Source organism: Felis catus, chromosome B3 (genome assembly GCF_018350175.1).
Source record: "Felis catus isolate Fca126 chromosome B3, F.catus_Fca126_mat1.0, whole genome shotgun sequence".
Classification (NCBI taxonomy): Eukaryota; Metazoa; Chordata; class Mammalia; order Carnivora; family Felidae; genus Felis; species Felis catus.
The window spans coordinates 147117051-147129089 of NC_058373.1; the positions used below are offsets into that span (position 1 = coordinate 147117051).

The 12039-nt window shown below is 44.3% G+C and overlaps 1 pseudogene; it reads left to right on the forward strand.

Annotated features, from left to right (window-relative positions):
• The first annotated feature begins 6333 nt into the window (after positions 1 to 6333).
• Positions 6334 to 6919, forward strand: LOC123386259 (annotated as a pseudogene).
• The last annotated feature ends 5120 nt before the right edge of the window (positions 6920 to 12039 follow it).

A 12039-nucleotide genomic window follows, 5' to 3' on the forward strand; every position in this document is an offset into this window, starting at 1 on the left:
AGAAATAGTATAAATGGGCTTTGTGAAAATCAAATAACTTTTTCTGAACACGTGACAATCAATAGCAGTAAGACAAGTTACAGAGGAAGAGACAATATTCACAAATTGCATAACCACCAAGGGACTTGCATCCTGAATATGCTAAGAACCCTCAACAGTCAATAGGAAGAAAGGAAACAACCCTCTATAAAACAAGCACAGCCTTGTGTAGTAAACATCCCATCCTAGAGGTTGTAGACACATTAGGTAAAGACAGGAAAAGACTCTTCACACCATACCTGTCAAGGAAATTCAAATCAAGAATGCAATAGATGCCCTATGCACTCATCCTGAGGGCTCAGGTATGGAGGGAACACTGGCAACACCATCCAGGTGAGCATCCAGGACTCGTGGGGCCTCAAACACTTCAGGTAGGAAAGAAAAACGAACACCAGCTCTGGAAAACCATTGGCTGTTGCTTATGAAATTATACATGGATGACTTAACATGTAACCTGGAAATACCACTCCTGAGCGACTGCTCCAGAGTGAAATCCCATGCTCAGAAAATAAATGGTGTGTGAATATTTATAGCATCTTAGTGTTAGAAGATAGGAATGAGGCAAAAGTCTTTCTAAATAAAAAGGAATAAACCAGGTATGAAACTTCCATCAATGGGATGCTTTGCCACAGAAATGTGACGCTATTGATCCAGAATTGAAACTAGGAGAACCTCAAAGACATGATATGAGGAAAGGGAAGTCGTCTCAAAGACTACAGAGGTGGTGTGGCCTGGGACAGTCACACAGCCAGCCCAGGGTGACAGTGTTTGGCTGGGTTTCTTTATCTCTTTCTGCCCAACACTCACATGATAAGTTCCTCTGCCTCATGTTGAATGCTGTCCTGCGCTCAACAATGCTCTCATGTTTCAACTCTCCACAGACTAAACCCTTCAACCTCAGTCTCCTCTGAATGGAGAGTTGTTCAGGCCATAATCTCACATGTGTCCTGACAGGAGCTGTTCGCTCCACTGTCCCTGGCTCTACCTGTCTCCTGCAGGTGAGGAGGAGTAGATTAGGAATCCTCCACTGAAACCATCTGTCTCCTGCACCTGACTCTCCCACAACATGAGGCCCAGAACTTCCTCACCCCCATCTGTAAATGAAGTCAGTTGTACCAGAACAGATATGCACCTTGGTTTAGTGGATTGCTCCAGCTCCCCCCTGCCCTGGGCAAAACTCTGCAGCTGCAGGTGGGGACAAATAAGGGCTCAGTTTAGGGGTGAGTGGCAGCTGCACTTCTTTGAGGCTTGCTTGTCCTGGTGGCATGAGACCCCTGCCATACAAGTCAGGTCTGGGGAGACCAGTCTCCCAGCATCCCTAGTGGACTGTGCCCAGGGCAGAGTTTCCATCCTAGGAGTGGGACTGCAAACAATGAGTGAGTCCCACATCTCAGTGGCACCTGCTGGGGCTTGGCCTCAACAGCAAATAGCTTAGGGTCACTGACATCCTGTCCCTCTGGGAAAGAGTCCTCTGAACAGGAGCTGGTCACCAGGAACCCTGGTATTGGTTGCAACAGTCTGGAGGGGAGGTTGCAGCCAGGCCCAGTGGCACATGCCTATAGTCCCAGCTCCTTGCACTGGAGTTTCCATTTGCTGAGCTGGGGTGGGGAAGGAAAGGCACACACCTTAGCTCAAAATTCTAGCTTTTCCGTCTGTCAGTATATTTTCTGCAATAAATGTTTCTTCATGGGCTATATGCCAACAAGGCCATTTGCAGACACTGTAAATACATCATTTGAGATTTTATTCGTATTCCACATAGTAAACATTCAATGTAGTATTACTTTCAGGTGTAAAATATAGTGATTCAACATTTCCATACAACACCCAGTGCTCATTTTGAGTGCGGCCCTGCAACCCCATCACCGTACTTCCCCAAACCTCCTCCCACCTTCCCTCTGGTAACCACAAGTTTGTTTTGTATAGGTAAGAATCTGTTTTTGTTGGGTTTATATGTTCCATGGGTTAAGCCTAAGACTCTTGATTTGGGTTCATGTCTTGATTTCATGGATCCTGAGATCAAGCCCCATTTTGGTTTCTGCACTGACAGCAAAGAGACTGCTTGGCATTCTCCTTCCCACTTCCTCTGCTCCTCCCCCATTCTATCTCAACATAAATTTAAAAACATTGAAAAAAGTTTATTTCTTGGTGTAGCTCTTCTCTCTTCTTTTTCCCCTTTCCCCTTTGAAGTTTCTTAAATTCTACATATGAATGAAATCATATATTTGTCTTTCTCCAACTTGTTTCAGTTAGCATAATACTCTCTAACTCCATCCATATCATTACAAATAACAAATGTCATTCCTTTCAGGGCTGAGAAACATTCCAGTGTATGAGTATGAGTGTGTGTGTGTGTGTGTGTGTGTGTGTGTGTGTGTGTGTAGATATACCACATATACTTTATCCATTTATGAGTCAATGCTTACTTGGACTGTTTCCATAGCTGGGCTCTTTTTGATAGGGCTGCTATAAACATACAGTTGCAATCCCCTTTAAATTAGTATTTTTGTATCCTTTGGGTATATACCTAGCAGTTCAATTGATCAGTCATAAGGTAGTTATATTTTTAGCATTTTGAGGAATGCCCATGCTGTTTTCCAGACAAGCTGCACCAGTTTCCATTCCCACAAGCAGTGCAAAAGTGTTCCTCTTTCTCTGTATCCTCACAAACACCTGTTGTTCCTTGTGTAGTTGAGTTTAGTCATTCTGACAGGAGTGAGTTGATATTTCGTTGTAGTTTTGATTTATATTTCCCTGATGATGAGTGATGTTGAGCATCTTTTCATTGGCCATCTGTATGTTGCATTTTGGAAAGTCTATTCACGCCTTGGGCTCATTTTTTTAATAGGATTATTCAGTTTTGGAGCTGAATTTTATACTACATACAGAAAACCTGAAAAACTCCACCAAAGGAAAAAAAAAACACTAGAACTGATAAATAAACCATTAAAGCTGCAGCATACAAAATCAACATACAGAAATTTGTGCATTTCAATACAACAATAATGAAGCAGGAGAAAGAGAAATCAAGGAATTTATCCCATTTACAATTACACCAAAAACCATAAGATACGTAGAAATAACCCTCACTAAAGATTTACAAGAGCTTTACTCTGAAAAGCTTGGGACATTTATGGAAGAAACTGAAGAAGACACAAAGAAATGGAAAAATATTCCATGCACATGGATTAAAACAAAAAACATTGTTAAAATCTTGATACTACCCAAAGCAATCTAGACATTCAATGCAAATACTTCAATTCAAATATTCCTGTCAAATAATACAAGCATTCCTCACAGAGTTAAAACAAATAATTCTAAAATTATCATGGAACCACAAAAGACCTTGAACACCCAAAGCGATCCTAAAACGAAAAGAAATAGAGGCATCACAATTCTGGATTTCAAGCTATATTACAATGCTGTAGTCATCAAGACAGTATGCTCCTGGCACAAAAAGAGACACACAGATTAATGGAACAGAGCAGAAAACCCATAAATGGTCAACTAATCTTCAAGAAAACAGGAAACAGTATCAAATGCAAAAATGACAGTCCCTTCAACAAATGGTGTTGGGAAAACTGGACAGCAACAGGAAACTCTAATGGAACTGGACCACTTTCTTACAATATACACAAAAATAAATTCAAAATTGGATGAAAGTCCTAAATGTGAGACAGGAAACCATCAAAATCCTAGAGGAAAACACAGGCACCAAACTCTTTGAGCACGGTCAAACAACTTCTTCCTGGACATGTCCCAGATGCAAGGGAAACAAAAGCAAAAATGAACTATTGGGACCTCAAGATAAACAGCTTCTGTACAGCAAAGACACAATCAACAAAACTAAAAGGCAACTGACAAAATAGGAGAAGATATTTGCAAATGGCATATCAGATAAAGGCTTAGTATCCAAAATCTATAAAGAACTTCTCAAACTCGACACTGAAAAAAACAAATAATCTGGTGAAGAAATGGTCGGAAAACACGAATAGACATTTTTCAAAGAAGACTTCCAGATGGCGAAAAGACACGTGTAATGAGGCTCATTGTCACTCCTCGTCAGGGAACATAAATCAAAACCACAATGAGATAACACCTCACACCTGTCAGGATGGCTAAAATTAACATGGTCGGAATGCAAACTGGTGCAGCCATTCTGGAAAATAGTGTGGACATTCCTGAAAAAATTAAAAATAGAACTATCCTGTGATCGAGCAATTGTTTTACTAGGTATTTATCCAAAGTATACCAAAATGCTGATTCGGAGGAGCACATGGACCCCAATGTTTATAGCAGCCCTATAAACAATAAGCAAATTGTGGGAGAGCCCAAATATCCATCAGGAGATGAACGCATAAAGAAGAGGTGGTAAATATATACAATGGAATATTACTCAGCCATCAAAAGAACAAAATCTTGTCATTTACAACAATGTGGGTGGAACAACAACATATTAACCTAAGTGAAATAAGTCAGTAAGAAAAAGTCAAATATATGATTTCATTCATATGTGAAATAAAGGAAACACAACACAGGGGAAGGAAAAATAAGAGAAAAACAGAGGGAAGAAACAGAAAAAGAGTCTTAAATACAGAGAACAAACAGGGGAAGTGGGGAAGTTGGGCTAAAAGGGAGATAGGCACTAAGGAGGGCACTTGTTGAGATGAGAACTGGGTGTTATATGTACGTGATGAATCACTAAATTCTACACCTGAAATCAATACTACACTGTAGGTTAACACACATAATTTAAATTAAAAATATTACAAGAAAATTAAATACATACATATATGAACTCTTGGGAATACCTCAAAATAGCAAGCTTCTGCACAGTGAAGGAAACAATAAACAAAAATAAAGGCAACCTATGGAATGGAAGACGATATTTATAAATGGCATATCCCCAGGGTTAGGATCCAAAGTATGTACATTTCTTTTTAAATTATTTTCACTTATCAGTACAGAGTGTGTGTCCATGCATACTTTGTGTGAGAAGCAAAACTAGTGTATTGTGGTAAGATCTCACTGAAACTGAGATCCACCCTCTTCACTAAATTTTAACCATACAGTACAATATTGTTAACTACATATGTAATGTTGTGGAGAAGACCTCTAGAACTTAGTCGTCTTCCAAAGCAGAAAATCACACCCCTTGATATCTAACCCTCATTGCGCCTCGCTGCCAGCCCCTGAAAACTGCCACTCCACTCTGTGTTATTGTTACCAAAACCCAAATTCAGCTACCTGTTGCTGGAAAGGTCAACCTTCAAAGTTTTAGTTTTGGTAGGAAAGGAATTTGAGCTTTATGCACAAGGCCAGCCACTGGTGAGAATGCAGACTCCTGTCCAAAAGCCAACTCTGAGGTTTCTACCTGACGCAGGGGGTTTTAAAGGAGTAGAGTATATTTAATCAAACAAGAGAGGTGCATGGTTGATAACGTCTTTTGATCATGTGCAGATTCCACGGTGCAAGCTGCCAAAGTTACCTCAACTCCCTGGCATCTCCAGCTGAGGAGGGAACCACACATGCATGGGAGGAGACTGCCAGAGGCCAGGAAAGAACCCCAATAAGGGATTAGAGCGGAAAACCCCTGGGGCTCACACATGATCAGCAGTACTTTCTGTTCTCCCCAGCTGGCATAAAAAAAATACTAAAATACAACCTTGTACTTCACCAATCATGACATAGAATACTGGGAAGTTTCCTCAGTAAACTCAGAGGAAGCTTCAAACCAAAAACCAAAAGGATCAAATGGCTTGAAAACTAATATCTAACCAGAATGAGACATGAAAAACGACAAAGCTATTTTTTTAGTCGCCTATAAAGGTAAAATTGACAATGTCCACCTCCACATCCCAAGGAAGTAGGAAGCATTGGTCTCCATAATGAGGAAAAGCAGGCGTCCATAGAAAGTGACCCAGCAGTACCACAGGACATAGAATTGGTAGAGAAGTTCAGGGTGTTAAAATTTCATATCCCATATTCACTAGCTAGATTGAAGGTGGAATGTGTTGAATAGAGCCATGTCTCTGGGTCCGAGTCCTTACTATGTCCATGTGAGCACGCTTGAACTGGCTCACCTGCTTCTCCCACATCCACCCCAGCTGAACTGTTGTGCAGGGTCACACAATGCCACACCCTGGGACTGTTACCTAACCCCACAAGTGGATCCCAGGTGCAGGGTGCTGGCCACCTGGTAAAGCCCTCTGTTCTGTCAGATGGCCTAGACCTCACATTGCTGAGGTTCCTCCATTTATCCATTCTCACTGGCAGATGTCCCGGAGCAGGGGCATGAGGGTGGCAGAGGGCCAGGTCACCCTGAGGGCATCCCTCTTGCAGTTTGCACTCTGGGCAGTGCTGGCTCCTGTCCGGGGTTCTCAAGGTCATCCCTCATGGCTCTACATCTCCTTGAGGTGGTAATTACAAAGAAGGAGCTGCACAATGGCAAGGGCATTCAGATGACTGGTTGGCTGTCCTGTAGCCTGTGTTTTGGGGCCAAGAGACCCGTTTTCCACATGTGGCCAAAGAAACCCTTCAGGTCCAGACATCTGCTGCTGATCACTCAGAATGATCAGGGAGACTTGCAGATGGACTACCCCTCCATGCCTCCAGACTGTTACTACCTCAGCTACCTGGAGGAGATTCCTCTTTCCATGGTCTCCATGGACATGTGCTATCAGGGCCTTGAAGGTATCATGAAGTTGGATGACCTTGCCTATGAAATCAGACGCATCAGCGATTCCCAACATTTGAACACATTGTTTCTCAGAGAGTGGCAGACACCAATGCAATGGGATCTACTTATAACCTGGGATATAAGGAAGATAGGGACCCCTGTTCCTCAAGCAAATGCCAGTGCAGTCCTCAGGATCTCTAGTAAGTTGTAGTCATCCCATCACAGAATTTTGCTCTCAGACCGTAAACAATATACAGTGTGTTCAACCACGTGTCAACCACGTGTCAAAATGTGCCCAAATCTTAATAAGACTAGTTACCTTAATTGACTCATTGTTTCATGGGATTCATGTAAGTTACTATATTGGTTTCATGATAATTTATAATGAGAGATATCCAGCTAACATGGGCAAATATGTCTTGCATCAGAGTCCTTTTTTTTTTTTTTTTTGATACTGTGAGTCCAAGGGTTTCGAATTCTAAACCACATTCATCCTTAGTTGCGATTTGAGATGGATCCCATGAAGTTAATTTCAGTCCAGTTGTATGCAGTATATGCCATCCACAAAGCCCTATCATGATGGGTTATTTTGGCAGATATTATTTACTCTTGTCTGTCATAGCAACACATCAGATTGCAAAATATATTGGTTTGTGGGTTGACACTGATGAATATGCTTGCCAGAAAAGGTCCAACTGCATTAGGACCCAATTCCCTTGTATACCTGAAGCTTTCAGTAAGTGTTCCTTCATTCATACACAGTACATAATCAGTGGCAGATTAGGCAAGTGCCTCTTCAACATCTAAATGGTGCATTGAAATAAAAGCCTGACCCACAATCATTTTGGATACTACTTAGCTGACCCAGGCAAGCATTGTGACTGCAGCTCCTTAGAGCAGTGCTATAGCAATCTATGCTGTATGAGTGATTGTATTTTAACCCCTGGGGACAAATGTAATACAGGCAGATGCTATACAAACTGCACCGATTTCGATGCTGGGACACTTGGCAGGCCAATCCAAAATATATGTGATCTTCCAGAGTCCTGCCATGGGGTGTCCTTGTCGGGCCCTGATGACTTCCATATGCAAGATGGAACCCTGTGCACTGAAGAGGGCTGCTGCTATCATGGGAACTGCACTGACCGCACTATGCACTGTCAAGAAATCTTTGCAAAAATTCTGGAAAGGTGAAATTGTCTGTATACCATAAATTAAAAAAGCAGCCGATATAGACACTGCAGAAGACCCCGGGGAATTCAACGCTGAACCCTGTTCCCACAAGGACGTGCCGTGTGGGAGGCTGCAGTGTAGGATTGTCACACATCTCCCTCAGCTGCAAGAGCATGTTGGATTCCATCCATCTGAGATCCAGGGTTCTGTTGTGTGGGGCTGGATTCACATCGTAGCACAGGAACAACCGAGATTGGTCATGTGAGTACTGGTACCCCCTATGCTTCTGGAAAGCTCTGTCAGGACACCTACTGCACTGGCAGTGGGGCTCAGCTGAATTATCATTGTATCCCGGAGAAATGCAGTCACAGAGGGTCGTGCGACAATAACAGGAACTATCATTGCCACATAAGTTGGGATCCTCCATGGTGCACTGGACAAGGCACTGGTGGGAGCACAGACAGTGGACGCCTCCAAGAAGAATGCGGCCAGTCAGGCAAACTCATGAATCCCTGTTATATCTCAGAGAGGTTTTTGGTCCCATTTAAGCCATAATAGCTGCATTCCTTGTGGTGTCGCCACAAATGTCAAATTATCAACCCCGAGAAAGTTAAGGGACTGATTGTTGCTGACGACAATCCATAATTAGCCTCCTGACTGCTGAACAACTATAGACAATCCAACTGGCACATGTGTGAAAATACAGTAATGAGGCTGCAGAGCTGACATCCACGTTTCGGGGGTCTGCAGGAGACACAGGGGTCCACAGGCATATCAGGCTCTGACACACATCTCTCATGGCTCACTGACCAGAACGCTGAAATAAAACTTAAAAACTGCATGCGTGTGGCCTCTACGTATATATCTAAGCTTCCAAGAGCCCAAACTGAGCCACAGATTATGTGCAGAGGACCTGAGTCAGCATCTGGGTCTTGAACTGAGGTATATGCTTCCAGAATTAAGAGACGTTCACACAAGCTCTTTCAGGGACAAATTCATGAGTTGTCTCCAAAACTGTGCAGTTGCACACTGAATATTTTCTTATTCTCCAGGTAATCTGTCTTCCCCCAGTCCCAATGTGGGTTCAGGATAATGGAGGGCTACCACCCACCCACACTGCCTGTTCCACACTGGGGTGTCTGTGGGCTGTGAGGGAAGGGGACTGGCATTAGGTTCCACATAGCACAAGCTGTGCCTCCCTGGAGACAAAATTTCCAAATGTGGGGACTGAGACCATGAGACTGAATGGAGCACCCAATGAAATGAATCAGAAAGGCAGGCACAAGTGCCTGTGGATGACTCTGGCATCCAGTTGGAGCCCGATGAATGTGAATCCCTGCTCTCTTTCTCTTGCCTACCTTTCAGTGAGTTTAACCGTAGATAAGGATCTGCCTAGGTTTCCCACTTCGGTTTTCTGAGAGCCTTCTCGAATAACCACACAGAGGTGAGCTGTGAAAAGTAAGGGACTTCAGCCCCAACCGTTCTCAAGTAATCAGGTACTTGCTACCCTGTTTTCTATGTCCTGATCACTGGGAATGTGGGAAGGAGGCCTGCCCTTCCCAAGGTCCTTGTGTACCCTTGCTTCTGGGCCCTATGAGTCATAAATTCTGTGCCTCCATTTCCTTTGCTGGGGGTGAAATGAAACCACACCTTGAGTCAGGAGGGCCCCATGCATCTCATGTATCCAAAGCCAGAGCTCAGATGCCTAGGGAGCCGCCTGTCCACCCCCTGAGCAATGGCTCTTGCCTATTCCTTCAGCAGGATACAGTCTACATGTTCTTAATTCTGTACAACAGCTGGGGTCCCCAAAACATTTGTCCCCGAGGTGGGATTGGGGGCCTAGGTGGTGCCCTCTAACAATGTGTTAGCACTGAGAATGGCTCACTCGTTCCTCACCCCCACATCTCAGCTGCTCTGGGAAGGAGCTGGAGCTTGCCGGTGGTCTGTAACTTTGCTTTGGGCTGATGCCAGGTGTTGCCAGAAACCCCCATTCTAAGTTATCAGTGCCGTAAAAGGTCAGACTCCCTGCAGAGACCAAAAATCAAGCACCATCCTGGGGTTCCAGAGGTGTGTATTTCCTACTCATCTTCAAGTGAGATATTAGTGGACACCAAGGACCGTTTCCCTAGATTAGTGTTGAAGAAGACGCCAGCTTCTGGGTCCACTGTTTTCATCCAGTACCCTGGGGTTGTGTTTGCTTAGCCATGCCTACCTAGTGACAGAGGCAACTCTACCAGGAGCATCATGTCATCCTGGGCGGAGGACAGGAACAAGGCACCCTCCCCCTACTGGCTGTATTCCTCACTGCTGCTGACAATGGCTCCCTATTTGAAGGTGTTGTGGGGGATACCTCAGTGTGGGAGGCCTCAGCACACGTGTCTGGGAAGAGCTAACTTCTATCCCAGGTCCTCCCTGTCAAGACCACTACACCAACATATCCACGGACCAGTGTGAAAGAGAGAAATGGTGACAGGCACTACACCATCATGAAAATGCAAGGTTTGCTGGAATCATTTGTCCAAAGGGAGGGAGACAATGACATTGATTGGCTCTAGTGGGTCTTCACAATTGGCTCCAAGCTGTTGCTTTAAGCACTTGACATACTACAGCTGTCTGGGTTGGTCCAAGTGCCCCAGATTCATAAATCACTGCAAAGCTCAAGGTATCAACGGCCTGTTTACTTAGAGACATCCTATGGAGCCTCCAGTCTTTTCACTGTATCAAAAGGCTATGACAATCACCCCAAGGCACATGGCAAGAGACACACACCAAGGAAAAAGGGGAAGGCTCTGAGGAAGAGGCTCCCTAGAGCCCCAGAGCCCAAAGAGGTAGGAAGAAAGAAGCTCTGATTCTCCGGACTTGGATTTTTATGGCACGACTGCACAGGCCCACTGGGAGAGGTCAAGCCCAGGTGATGCAATCCAACTCTAAGATAGAATGGGGACAATTCAATGCGTGTGGGATTTGGGTTTTGTTTTGTTTTGTTTTTGCCTTATGTCATGCGCCCATGAGCCCTTGTCCGTTTCCACTTGGAGGAGAGGCACTTGACAACAGAATCTAAGGAGTTCTTCTTGAAGGACCACTCTGATCTTAAGCCTTGTGCCAATACAATTCATGGAAATACCAGCTTTAGTGTAGCAGGCATTAGCATGCATGCCATAGTCAGATGTGAAAAGGAGAATTTTCAAGAAGTCCACGACTTCTTTGTTGCAAATGCTGATGGGATCACCACCTCCATAGATAGGAGCCCACAGGGGGGTCCCAGCAGTGCCCCATTCAAGGGGTGGAACTTCAACCCAGATCTCTTGCTCTAGAGATGAGGCCCACACTTCTCTTTATGCACAGCTCTGAAAAGAGGGTCCCTAGTGACTTAATCTCAGGACAGACAAAACACGAGTCAGAAACTTTGATCAGACTCTTTGGGATCTTCAAGAGAATGCTGTTTCTACCCTTCGGGTGGGTGCCATCACTTCTCTGGACATGACATCCCTGGTAGTGGGGATCTGGGATCCCAGTGGGTGGGGAGATGCCAAGGCCCCTGCCTAGGGACCTGGAGGTTTGTGGAGTATGTCCTTCCTCCTGGGACAACTGCCTGTACAATTCTGTAATTACCGTGTAGGACACAGACACAGACAACACTTTATTTCTCTCATTGACCCTGAAGCCAAGGTACAGTGCTTCCCAGAAACCCCTCCAAATATAAGTGTTGTGTCCTTTAGTTTACTAGGTATAAAGGGAGGGATAGTAGAAGGGTCTCAACATCCCTTTGATGTCACTATTGGAAGAATCTTTACTGAATCTCTTTTAGCAAAGGTGGCCCCTTTGACCCTGCATTGTCTTGTTAATGATGTGGATGCCCTCACATGCCATAAAGGCCAGTGGGAACAAACCCAGTGCCTGGTTTTCCTGGGGGGAGCTACATATCAGGAGTCTGTAGGACTGCAAATTGCACCCCCCCACATCCAATTAAGACAGTATACGTACATCAATATTGTGTGCAATAGAGGACTGAGTAATTGCACCCCATAGTTCAAGATTTAGTGAAGGAGCGGGCCATTAAACACACCATTTCTCCTTTCAGTCTGCCCACTTGACGGGCATTAAAGCCCCCTCCTAACAGGTGGCACTTTACAGTTGACTACTGAAAT